This window comes from Temnothorax longispinosus, chromosome 8, assembly GCF_030848805.1.
Source record: "Temnothorax longispinosus isolate EJ_2023e chromosome 8, Tlon_JGU_v1, whole genome shotgun sequence".
NCBI lineage: Eukaryota > Metazoa > Arthropoda > Insecta > Hymenoptera > Formicidae > Temnothorax > Temnothorax longispinosus.
The window spans coordinates 7,269,740-7,281,693 of NC_092365.1; the positions used below are offsets into that span (position 1 = coordinate 7,269,740).

The window sequence follows — 11,954 nt, forward strand, 5'->3', positions numbered from 1 at the left end:
AATTCCGGTTCCGGAACATAGAAGGTGACAGGTGTGAACATAGCGGAGATAAAGTGGTAGAAAAGTGCGATACAGAAAGGGTAGGAGAGAGCGGGAGTAGCGGGACAGCAAGGGATGGAGGTGTGAGACGGCGGAGGTGAAAGAGTTAAGTGGGGGCGAAATCGGTTAAAAGGTGAAAAGTGAAGAAAGTGGCTGGAACGAAGTGACAGTTGAGGCATAGACGGTAAGTAATATAGAGGGGCGACAGTACGTAGGAAAGAGGCGCGAAAGTGGGCATAGACTAGCTCAGTCATAGAAGGGAAGCTCGGATATAGAAGGAATAGTAGGACGTGCACGCAGCCATAGGATACAAAACAAGAAAGAGGGATAGGCAAATCAAGAACAGCGGATGGATAAAGAGAAGGAATTAGAATCAGAAAGTGTACAACAGGGAGATAAAGGAAAGAAGGGGGAAGGCAAAGGCGAGAAGAAAGCGAGAGGCAGACCAACGAAGGCGGAGGAGCTAGCCAAATTAAGAAGAGTGGACAGTACAGGATCGGTTAAGGAATTCTTTCAGAAGAGTGAGAAAAGGAAGAGGGAAGAAGAGGTGGAGGAAGCAGCGAATGCGGAAGAAGAAATTCTAAAAGAATTTAACGCACAAAGAAGGGTCAACAGATCACCGCCGCCCAAAATCAAAAAAGAAAAGCAGGGAAAAGAAAATATGGCGACGGAAGAATTACTGGAGAAGGTTAAAGAAATTTTGAAGAAAATGGAGGAACAAGAGGGAGAAAGAAAGAAAGATAAGGAGGAGCAAGAGAAAGAAAGAAAAAGAGATAAAGAGGAAATAAAAAACGAAATTAAAGGACTGAGGGAGGAATTGAGGAGAAGCGAGGAGATATAGGAAAATCAAAGAAAGACTCTAGAAGGAAGAATTAAGAATTTAGAGGAGAAGGCGGAGAAGATAGAAGTAAACATGTCAATGAGTGAGGGAGGGGAGATAATAAGGAAAATGAAAGAGATAGAAAGAAATATGGAGTTGGCAGAAAGAAGAAGGAGGAGAGTAAACATAATTGTAAGAGAAGAGAAAACAGGAAATGAAAAGGAAAGAAAAGAAAAAACCGAGAAGTTGATAGAAGAAATAAATAGTTCGAAAATGGCCATCGAGGAAGTACAAGAAATTGGACATGGAGAATTTAAGATGAAGGTGCTGAGATGCAGAAATTGGGAAAACAAACGAGAGATAATGATGAGAAAGAAAGAGCTAGGAAAGAAGTATGGTTGTTTTCTGAATGACGACCTTACTAAAGAAGAAAGGCAGATACAGAAAGAGTTAAGAAAGATAGCAAGGGAAAAAAGGGAGGCAGGAAAATGGGTAACGGTAGGTTACCAAAAAATATGGGAGGATAATAAGGAATGGAGATGGAACGAAAGCAAAGAAGCGCTAGAAGAAAGGGATTATTTTCGCAGATAAGAAAGAAAAGAAGAAGGATAAAGAAGGGTTAAGAATGATGAACGAGAGAAGGAGGGAAGAGATACAAGAAGGAAGACAGGAAAGGTCTAAGGAGGTAGAAGAAAGTCAGAACACACCAGAAGAAACCAGAATGGACGAAGAAAGTATAAAGGAGGTAAATGAGGAAAATATTAGAGGAAACGGTATAAGGGAAGTCGAGGGGCAAGAGAAAAGATATATAGGAGAAGAGGAAAGAAACGACGGGGAGAGTGAAGAGACGTGGAAAGTGGCCTTTTGGAACGTAGCTGGTTTATCAAACAAGGATAAGGACTTCTGGGAAGGGATAAAGGAATGGGATGTGATTGTGATGATGGAGACGTGGACTGATGAGAAAGGATGGGAGAAGGTGAAGGAGAAGCTACCGAGAGAATATAGATGGAGAGTACAGATAGCAGCCAGGAGGAACAAGAAAGGCAGAGCGTGCGGAGGCATGTTGCTAGGAATAAGGAAAAGCATAGAAGAGATAAAGGAAAGAAGGGAGACGGAGGAAGAAGGAAAAATCGAAGGTAAGATAAGAATAGGAGAGGAAGTATGGAGAATAATAGGAATCTATGTAAACAACAATATAGACGAGAAACTAGAAGGTCTGAAGGGAAGGACGGAGGAGGGGGAAAGAGGAGTAAGGACCATAATAGGAGGTGACTTTAACGCGAGAACGGGAGAGGAAGGAGGATGGGAAGAGGAAATCGAGAGAAGAGAGGAAAGAGGGAGGAAGTCGAAAGATAAGAAGATAAATAAAGAAGGCAGAAAGTTACTGGAGTTTATCGAGGAGAGAGGATGTATGATATTAAATGGAGGCACGAAGGGGGACGAGGAGGGAGAATATACTTACACAGGGGGAAGAGGTGAGACAGTCATAGATTACATAATAGGGGACGAGGAGGTTAGAGAAAAGGTAGAAAGACTGGAAGTAGGAGAAAGGATAGATTCGGACCATCACTTATTAATACTATGGGTGAGAGGAAGCTCGAAGAGAAGGCAAAGGAGGAGAGGAGCTGAAAAAATGAGAAGAAGAGGAATATGGAATGATGAAGGAAAGACGCAATTTAGGGAGAAGTTAGGCACGATTGGAGGAAAAAGAGACCTGCAAGAGGAAATAGAGGAAGGAACAAGGAAGATAAGAAGAGTGATTGAGGAGAACGAGGATAAGAATGAAAGAGAGACTATCAAGAACAAAAGAGGGTGGTGGGACGAGGAATGTACGGAGAGCAAGAGGGAAGTGAGGAGAGAACTAAGGAAATGGAGAAAAGGGAAAGGAGAGGCAGAAAGATACAGAGAAAGAAGGAAAGAATATAGGGAAATGTGTGATAGAAAGAAGAAAGAGGAGAAAGAAAGAATGATTAGAGAGATTGGAGAAGCGAAAACGGAGGGAAAGGTATGGGAGTTGATAGGCAGAGTAAGGAAGAGAAGAAGAAGGGTGAATGAAGAGATAAAATCGGAAGAGTGGAAGGAGTATTTCATGGATCTGATGGGTGGAGTGGAGAACAGAGTGGTAAAGGGAGAGGGAGACAGAAGTAGACAGGAGGAAGAAGAGATAGGATTAGAAGAGATAAGAAACGTAATAAAGAAACTAAAGACGGGAAAAGCAATAGGCAATGACGGAATACCTAACGAGGCATGGAAGTACGGAGAAGAAATGGTAAAATGGATATGGGAGGTATGCAAACGTGTCTGGAGAGGTGAAGGCTGGCCGGAACAATGGAAGGAAGGGGAGATAATCCCATTAGTTAAAAAAGGAGAAGGGAGAGAGGTGAAGGACTATAGAGGAATAACCATCATGTCTTCGATGTACAAAATCTACACGGCGATACTGGCGGAAAGAATAAGAGAAGAAGTAGAAGCGAAGAAATTGATTCCCGATAATCAAACGGGATTCAGGAAAGGAATGGGAACGATGGATCAAATATTCGCTTTGAACTACCTGGTGAACAAACAAATAGGAAAAGAGAAAGGAAAGATGACGGTGTTTTTTGTGGATCTGAAGGCTGCCTTTGACTCAGTGGACAAAAGAGTATTAATCAAGGCAATGAGAGAAAGAGGAGTGAGACAAGGATTGATAGACAGAGTAGATGAAGTACTGAGGGAAACAAAGAGCAGAGTAGGGAAAGGAGGAGAGAGTGGTGGTCAATTTTGGACGGCGAAAGGCCTGAAACAGGGATGCCCACTAAGCACAATATTATTCAACCTATTAATCGCAGACATAGAGGAGTATATAAAAAAAGGCGGATGGGGAGGAGTGAAATTAAGAGGTGAGAAAATATACACGCTAATGTATGCAGATGATATTGCACTGCTGGCAGAGGAGGAGCAGGATATGAGATCAATGATAAGCAGGTTAGAAGGATATCTAGACAGAAAAGGGTTAACTCTGAGTATAGAGAAGTCAAAGATAATGAGATTCAGAAAGGGAGGAGGAAGGAAGAAGAAGTACGACTGAAGGTGGAAGGGAAAAAAATTAGAAGAGGTTAAAGAATTCAAGTATTTAGGGTATACGATGAAGGAGAATGGAGGACAGGAGGCGCATATCAGAGAGAGAAGAAGGAAGGCAGCAAGAGTAATGAGGGAAGTGTAGGGGATAGGAAAGAGGATGTGGAAAAAGGACTGCAAAAGAAGGATCTGGCTATACGACACACTGATATGGACAGTGATGGGATACGGGGCAGAAGTATGGGGATGGAAGGAGAGGAGGGAGGTAGAAGGTATTCACGAGAGATATCTTAGATGGGTACTTGGAGTAAACTGGAGGACGCCGGGATATATGGTCAGAGACGAGCTAGAAAGAGAGAAGATGAGAAGTAGAGCAAGCAAGAGAGCATGGAAATTTGAAAGAAAATTGGAAGAAGGTAGAGGAGGAGAGATAGCGAGAAAGTGTCTGGAAGAAATGAAAGAGAGATGGAAGAGAGGAAAGGTAATAGGGAGATGGGAGCAGGAGAGAAAAGATTACTTGGAAGGGATCGGAGTAGAAATGGAAGGAAAAGAGGAGCTGGAGGAGGAGGAATTGGAAAAAAAGGAGAAAGATAAGGAGAGACAAGAAAGGATGGAAAAGATCGTAGGATCGAAGTACAACAGATGGTATAAGAGCATAAGGAAGGACGGGATCCCGGACTATCTAAAGAAGGGATGGGAGGAAGCAAGATGGAGCAGGATTGCAAGATTTAGACTGGGTAACGAAGTGAAGGAGGGGCTATACTGGGAAAATGAGGAGGATAAAAAATGCAGGATGTGTGGGAGGGAAGAGGAAACATGGGAACATGTATGGGAGGAATGTACGAGATGGGTGGAATGGGAAGGAGAGGGGTGGAAGGATGTGGCAGAGAGATTACTGGGAGAAAAGGGAGAGGGGGAAGAATGGATGAAAGCAATAGAGGAAATGAGACGAGATGGAGGAGGGAGGAAAATGAGAAAGGAAGAAGGATGGGCCGACAACGCAACGAGGGAGGCTCAAGGAGGACGAGACAACGAAAAGGATTGAAGAGGAATATGTTTATAATAAATTATATGTATAATTGTATGTAAATTGTTGTAAACTGGATGTACAGGGTTGGGTACGTCCCTACAAAACGCCCTTTTAGACCCCTTGGGGTAATAAAGTATCTTATCTAAACTAAACTAAACTATTACCGCAATATTACTAAAATAAATATCTATGGCATGCCGTTTTACTTTTTAATAGCAAACATTTTTAATATACAAATAAAAACTAATTCTCCAATTTACAATAAAGAGAAAAATGGTTTAGAAACATTATTATTATGTCTAGGCATAAAAATAATTAATTAAAATTATGTCTAGACATAATTTTAATTCGTCAAAGTAAAATTTGATGAAAATTGGATGGCACACCGTTTTACTTTTCAATAGCATAAATAATATTGTACTCGATATAAAAGTTTCAAAAAATAATTGTCTAAGAAAAATTGCGATTTTTATTAATGAATTAAAATTATGTCCAGACATAATAAAAATTGGACGATTAAAACTATGTCTACACATAATAAAAATTCGGAATTATTATGTCAAAACATAATTTTAATTTATCTAATTTTTATTATGTCTAGACATAATTTTAATTCGTCCAATTTTTATTATGTCTAGACATAATTTTAATTCACCCAATTTTTATTATGTCTAGACATAATTTTAATTCGTCCAATTTTTATTATGTCTAGACATAATTTTAATTCATTAATAAGAATCGCAATTTTTCTGAAGACAATTATTTTTTGAAACTTTTATATTGAGTATAATTTTATTTATGCTATTAAAAAGTAAAACGGCATGCCATAAATATCAGTAATATTACTGATATTCATTTTCGCGGACATTTTAATATTACTGAGATACCTCAGTAATAGAGATATCTCAGTAATATTACTGCAATATTTCTTATACATTTCATTGTAATATTGCAATCAAAAAATAATATTGCTACAATATTTCTGCAATATTATGTGCTGTGTGGGAAAAAATATTGTTTTCATTGTTTTTGAAATATCTAGAAAACGATGCAAAATACGAAAAAAATACAAAAGAACTTTTTTGTAAGAAATAAAATTTTGCATCAAATACGTATATAAAAAATTTTTTTGCAATATCGGAAACTTAAGAAATAAGATTAAAACGGAATTAAAAAATAGCGAAAATTTGGGAAAAAAGATTTTTTCCTAACGTGAGCGTGAAATAGGCCGCTTTTCGTGCTTGTTTTGAGTGAGCAAAACGATCCATTTTTCCACCGATGACGCAAACGTTGAGACATGGAGCCATTTCTCAACTAGTGGAGAAATGAAATTGTAAGCATTAAGAAATGGGTTTATTTTATTGATGTCTCATGGTGACCGCGGGTGTTAACGGCAACTTCACGTTATTTTGCGTCGTGAGGTTACGTTTCATTATGCGTCAATGCACATTTTGCTCGCGTTGTTAATCATGGAGATTTTGAGTGACGAGGATTATTTTACGCCGCCCGAAATTCGCGCGGAGGCTTCTACGGCCCGAAGCAATTTGCTACCGGATGCATCTCGAGATAAATACATCGCGGCCTACAAGCATTTTCTAAAATGGCAAAAGGAAAAACAAACATCGTCATTCTCGGAAGATTGTTTTTTGTCGTATTTTAACGTTAAGCTAAAAGCTAAAAGCTAAAAGATATGGCCCCCACGACCCTGTGGTCTCGCTATTCAATGCTCCGAGCTGTAATCGAAATGAAACAAAACGTGGACATTAGTAAATATAAAGAGTGCTTTATTAAAAAAGAAAACGAAAGGCCATCGTCCAAAAAAAGCCAAAGTTTTCACCAGTACTAACATCAGTTTTCTGAATGATGCTCCAGACGATCAATACCTAGCAATGAAGGTAAGCAGTAACAAGGAACTGTCCATAAACTTCATATAAAAAATAAAATATACTTTGAAAATAAAAAAAAATTTTATACAGGTTGTAACAATCATGGGCGTGTGCGGAGGTTGCAGATGCAACGAACTAACAAACATGAAAAGATCCGACGTTGAAATACAAGACGAGGTAATTTTGATAAAAGTACCCAAAACGAAAACTGGGATTCAACAGTCGTTCGTGATTAACAAAGCGCACGCAGCGACTGTCAAGACGTACATGGCACTTTGCCCTGAATCAGCAACCACTGACCGATTTTTCCTGCGCTTTGATAAAGGAAAATGCTCGGTGCAGCCGATCGGAATAAACAAGTTCAGCGGCATGCCAAAACAGATTGTGACGTATTTACAGTTGGAAAATGCTGAATTATACAGTGGTAAAATACTCAATTTTTTTAAATTTGATAACTTGATTTTTCAAATTTTTCAAATGATTTTAATGTGTAGGCCACAGTTTCCGACGCACATCCGCCACGTTGTTGGTCGAGGGAGGAGGAGACCTCGGAGAGCAGAAACGTCATGGCGGCTGGAAAAGCACCACAATTGCAGAGGGATATGTAGAAAATTCTTTCCTTCGGAAAAATCGCGACTTGTAATAAAATTACATCGGACTTGAAACCAAACAAGCCAGCACGATCAATATTGGAACCGGTTAATGTACCAGCGCTTTCCGCGAAACCCTACATTGTTGAAAATCTGTCGGAAAATATTATAGAAATTCCCAATACATCTGCCAAAATAACAGTGCAAATTTCTAATTGTAGCAACTGTAAGACTGAGATTGGGAAGCAATAATTTTAATTGAAAAGATTATACGATTGTGATTAAAACTGTAATTTGTTGTTATTCTAATATAATATAAATAAAATATAATTTATGTGAAATTTGCTACTTTCTTTTATTTCAATAAAAAAATCTATTTTTTATTTTTATTTTATTTTTTGTCTTAGTCGGGGGGCTTCGCTTCCCGAACCCTCCACCAGGGCTTCGCCCCTGGGCCCCACCGGGGCTTCGCCCCCGAACCCCCCCATTTGGCGCCTAGAACAAGGCCTATTTCACGCTCTTATTAGGAAAAATAGTATGTACAACTCGTGGGAAGAGTGGTCGAGCCCAAATGAGTGTGATGGTCGCACTCGCTTCGCTCGTGCGACCAACTTCACACTCATTCAGACTCGACCACTTTTCCCACTCGTTGTACAATATACTATTTCCTAACGCGAGCGTGAAATGGGCCGCTTTTCGGTGAGCAAAACGATCCATTTCGCAATGATGACGTAATCGTTGAAACATGAAGCCATTTCTCAACTAGTGGAGAAATGAAATTGTAAAACAAGCTCGAAAAGCGGCCTGTTTCACGCTCTTGTTAGGAAAAATAGTATGAACAACTCGTGGAAAGAGTGGTCGAGCCTAAATGAGTGTGATGGTCATCGTGGAGTGTGAATGCGTTATTCTTTGACAGATGTACCGCCCCAGTCAAACTCCCCGCCTGGCAGTGTCCTCGAATCGGATCACGCGGGAGTATTAACGGCGATTGGCCGCGAGGCCTCACGCCACTCTGACACGCTTAGTTCTAGAACACCGTGACCACCGGGGCACGAAGCCCTCGGGGCACTCACTCCACCTAACCGAGTAAGTAAGGAAACGATGAAAGTAGTGGTACTTCACACTCATTCAGAATCGACCACTTTTCCCCACTAGTTGTACAATATACTATTTTCACATTTTTGCGTGCAACTTTTTTTCTAGCAGTCTAAGCGATTTTTTTGTTCTGAGATAAAAGAAAGTAGACATTTTAACGAAAAAAATGCGGGGTCGAAAACATTTTTACGACCAAATAGTGACCGAGATATCGTTCACGCAAGTTGAATGGTTTTAGTCGGGTTTTCAGTGTTTTGCTTTTATTTTAATTTAATGTTATTTAAACTGTTTTTTTTTTACATTTATTAACGAAAACATATGTATTTCTTAAGAAAAATCTTTTTCAGGCTCAACAACTCGATTTCTTTGTCCACATCATCGTGAACATCATCATACGTTTCAAACGTTTTGGTGTTTTCGCAGTTGACACCTTGGCACTCTTTACAAAAAATTGAACATTGTATGCCCAGTTTCTTGCAACCACAGTTCACTCGGTAGTTTTTCGTACATTTGCAGGCTATAAGCGTCAGCAAGGATTGTGTTGCAGGATTCTGAGTCATACGAAGAGGCATTAATCCATTCTTTGTCGACTTCCAGCCCCATTCTAGTGGGTTTAAAGTTTGTTCGTAACACTGTTGTATTTGATAATATATTCTTTTTCCATGTAATCTTGCGACATCAGCAGTTGGAGGCAGACACGATGGCGTGAACGTTGATTTTTTAGACTGTTTCGCAAAGGATATAAAGCGACACTTAGCTAAACAGTGTTGTTACAACTGTATTCATAATCCTTCCTTGAGGAATGAGGACTCCTTGTTCATCATTCTACATTTCATAAATCTTAAGGTTCCTTGATCGGTCAAAGAAGGTTTATGAAATGTAGAATAAGGAACAAAGAAATCCTCATTCCTCAAAAAAGGATTATGAATACGCGGCTTAGTTTTGGCTTCGTATAAAATAGCAATAATTTTTTCAGATGCTGTACCTATTGCTTCTTCACTGACACCTGTTTAGCTAAGTGTCGCTTCATATGCTTTGCAAAACAGTCTAAAAAATCAACGTTCACACCAGCGTGTCTGCCTCCAACTACTGATGCCGCAAGATTACATGGAAAAAAGTGTATTATCAAATACAACAGTGGTATGAACAAACTTTAAACCCAGTAGAATGGGGCTGGAAGTTGACAAAGAATGGATTAATGCCTTGTGACGTTGCGGCCCGCCGCTTCGTGGCAGCGCCCCGCCGCCGTCACAAGGCGCGGAAATTCGCGCCCAGGGACGAGCCAGGGAGGCGACGACGAGATCTCCAGAGGCCAAAAATTTATATCATTTTCGCGTTTTGACTATTTGTTTTATTTTTATGCAATTGTAATACGCGCGGCGCCTCACCCCACCATGATAAATCTTCGAGGGAATACACCTAGCGGAAGGGTCCGGGAGGGCCAAGGACCGAGGAGGGGTGGCGAGGGCGAAAGCGGAAACCACTGGGATCCCGGGCGGCGAGAACAACGCGGCAGGCGTGCGGCGCGGGAGGCAGCGATGGACAAGATCGCCGATAGCGGGGCCCCAGGCGCCTGGGGAAAACCCGGCCTCAGCAATCTGCCTCCACGAAATACCGGCCCGCGGGGTGACTGATCACCGCCCCGAGGTCAAACCGGAGGCACACCGGCTAGAACGAAGTCCAGTCCGCTGTCCAGGGACGAATTGAAGGAGTCGCTACGCCGCCGAGGGACCGTTGCGCGCCTCCGAAGGATCCACCTTACGACGATCCTGCGTTAAATTATCGCGCGAGCTTGCAAGCTCGCTCCGATTGGCTGGCGCACCCCTACGGAAGGGGGTGCCACATCGATTCCGCAATCGAGCGGATTTAGCGAGACACTCTCTGGTCGTCCGTCGGCGAGGCCGAACACGAAAAGTTTTATTAAGATTCGCGATAGCCGCCCCGAGTCGGGTATTTGTTTCGTCCTGCGACGACTTGGTACGAAATGACGGCGAGGAGCCCTACGAGGAGGCATCGCATCGGTGAGGTTGCCCGCAAGTACTTGATACCGAAATGTAAAGCCACGACGCCGCCCTCCGGTGCGCGCTCTCGTCCGGGATTACGTTTGTAATATCGCGACACGCGTACGGTTCCTTGAGCCCGAGTATCGAATGGTGATCGACAGCGAGAGCGAAGGGCCTCGGGATGATATCGTGGCCGCGGAATCGCGATAATGACGTGATAACAAGCCTCTGGAGATCGCGATAGATTTGTTGGCGAAATCCGGTAATGCGAGTCCGTTTTCGCGTAACGTCCGCGCTCGCGGTTGCGTCTCGCGCACACGGTGTTCACGGCGTATCGAATTACCAAATATTGCGTAGGTCGGAATGTCGTCCGCGTCGGCACATCAATCGCGTCAACGTGCCGTTTAGGTGGGCTAATTGCCTTAGAAAGTTATGCGTGTCAGGATAGGGCCTAAGCAGAATGGCTGTCTTGGCAGTGTTTTATGCCTTAAGTCTTTGTCTTATGTAACGCACAATGCTGTACAGTATTGTGCGTTACATAAGACAAAGACTTAAGGCATAAAACACTGCCAAGACAGCCATTCTGCTTAGGCCCATAGTTATGTTCGGATGCGTGTTTCGGTAATTGCGTGTAAGAAGTAGTCGTGCGGGCGGGAGAACGTTATTCGCGTGATTTACTCGATCCATTCTCGCGATCGGCTCAGTGCCGTCGTGATTGCGTATTATTATTGCTCGCGGTAATTCCGTATATTTTTCCTCGTGTTCGTTCCAGTATTTCGCGCTATGCCGAATACCTCGGCGTATCATTCTTCGCGTTCGAAAGTCACGGGAGACAATGTGCCGAATTCGATCAGAATGACTTGCGTTGGCTCTAGTTATTACGTGCGTTAGATTAAGTCCGTATTTTCGCGTTAGTTATAAGATTTCGCGTCTCCTGGCGATCGCGCCGGAATATTTCTCGCGTTATTGCGTTGCGTACGGTCCTCATTACGTTGAGTCGTGGCTTACACCACGATTCCACTGGTGTTAGGCTTAAGTTAATTGGCGACAGAATTCTCGTGCGACTCTATACGTGGCGTTCACGCGCTCCGAGCGTGACGTCCCGTCCTCTCGCGATCTTTCCTGCGAGACTATATTTTCTATTTCCGTGATTGTTCCGCGTTTACTGTCAATGTTCCATCTTAATTATAAGTTTCATCCTACTGTACTTCTCTGATCTAATCGCAGCGCCTACTGCGCGTTTACTATACGATAACGTAATACTCCGTTTATTTCTGGCGTCCGCGCTATCATTATTTTTGTTGTTTTATTTCTGACGCTCGCGTGGTTAATTATTTGATTTGCTCGATTGACTGAAGCCGAATTGGCATGTGTTATTTCACCCGCGAATTACTAAAGAATAAATGTTATTTTTGAATTGTTAATTGCTGGAGT

General features: G+C 42.0%; 1 pseudogene; it reads left to right on the forward strand.

Annotated features, from left to right (window-relative positions):
- Positions 1 to 16: 16 nt before the first annotated feature.
- LOC139818028 (uncharacterized) lies at positions 17 to 5,159 on the forward strand (annotated as a pseudogene).
- Positions 5,160 to 11,954: the final 6,795 nt, after the last annotated feature.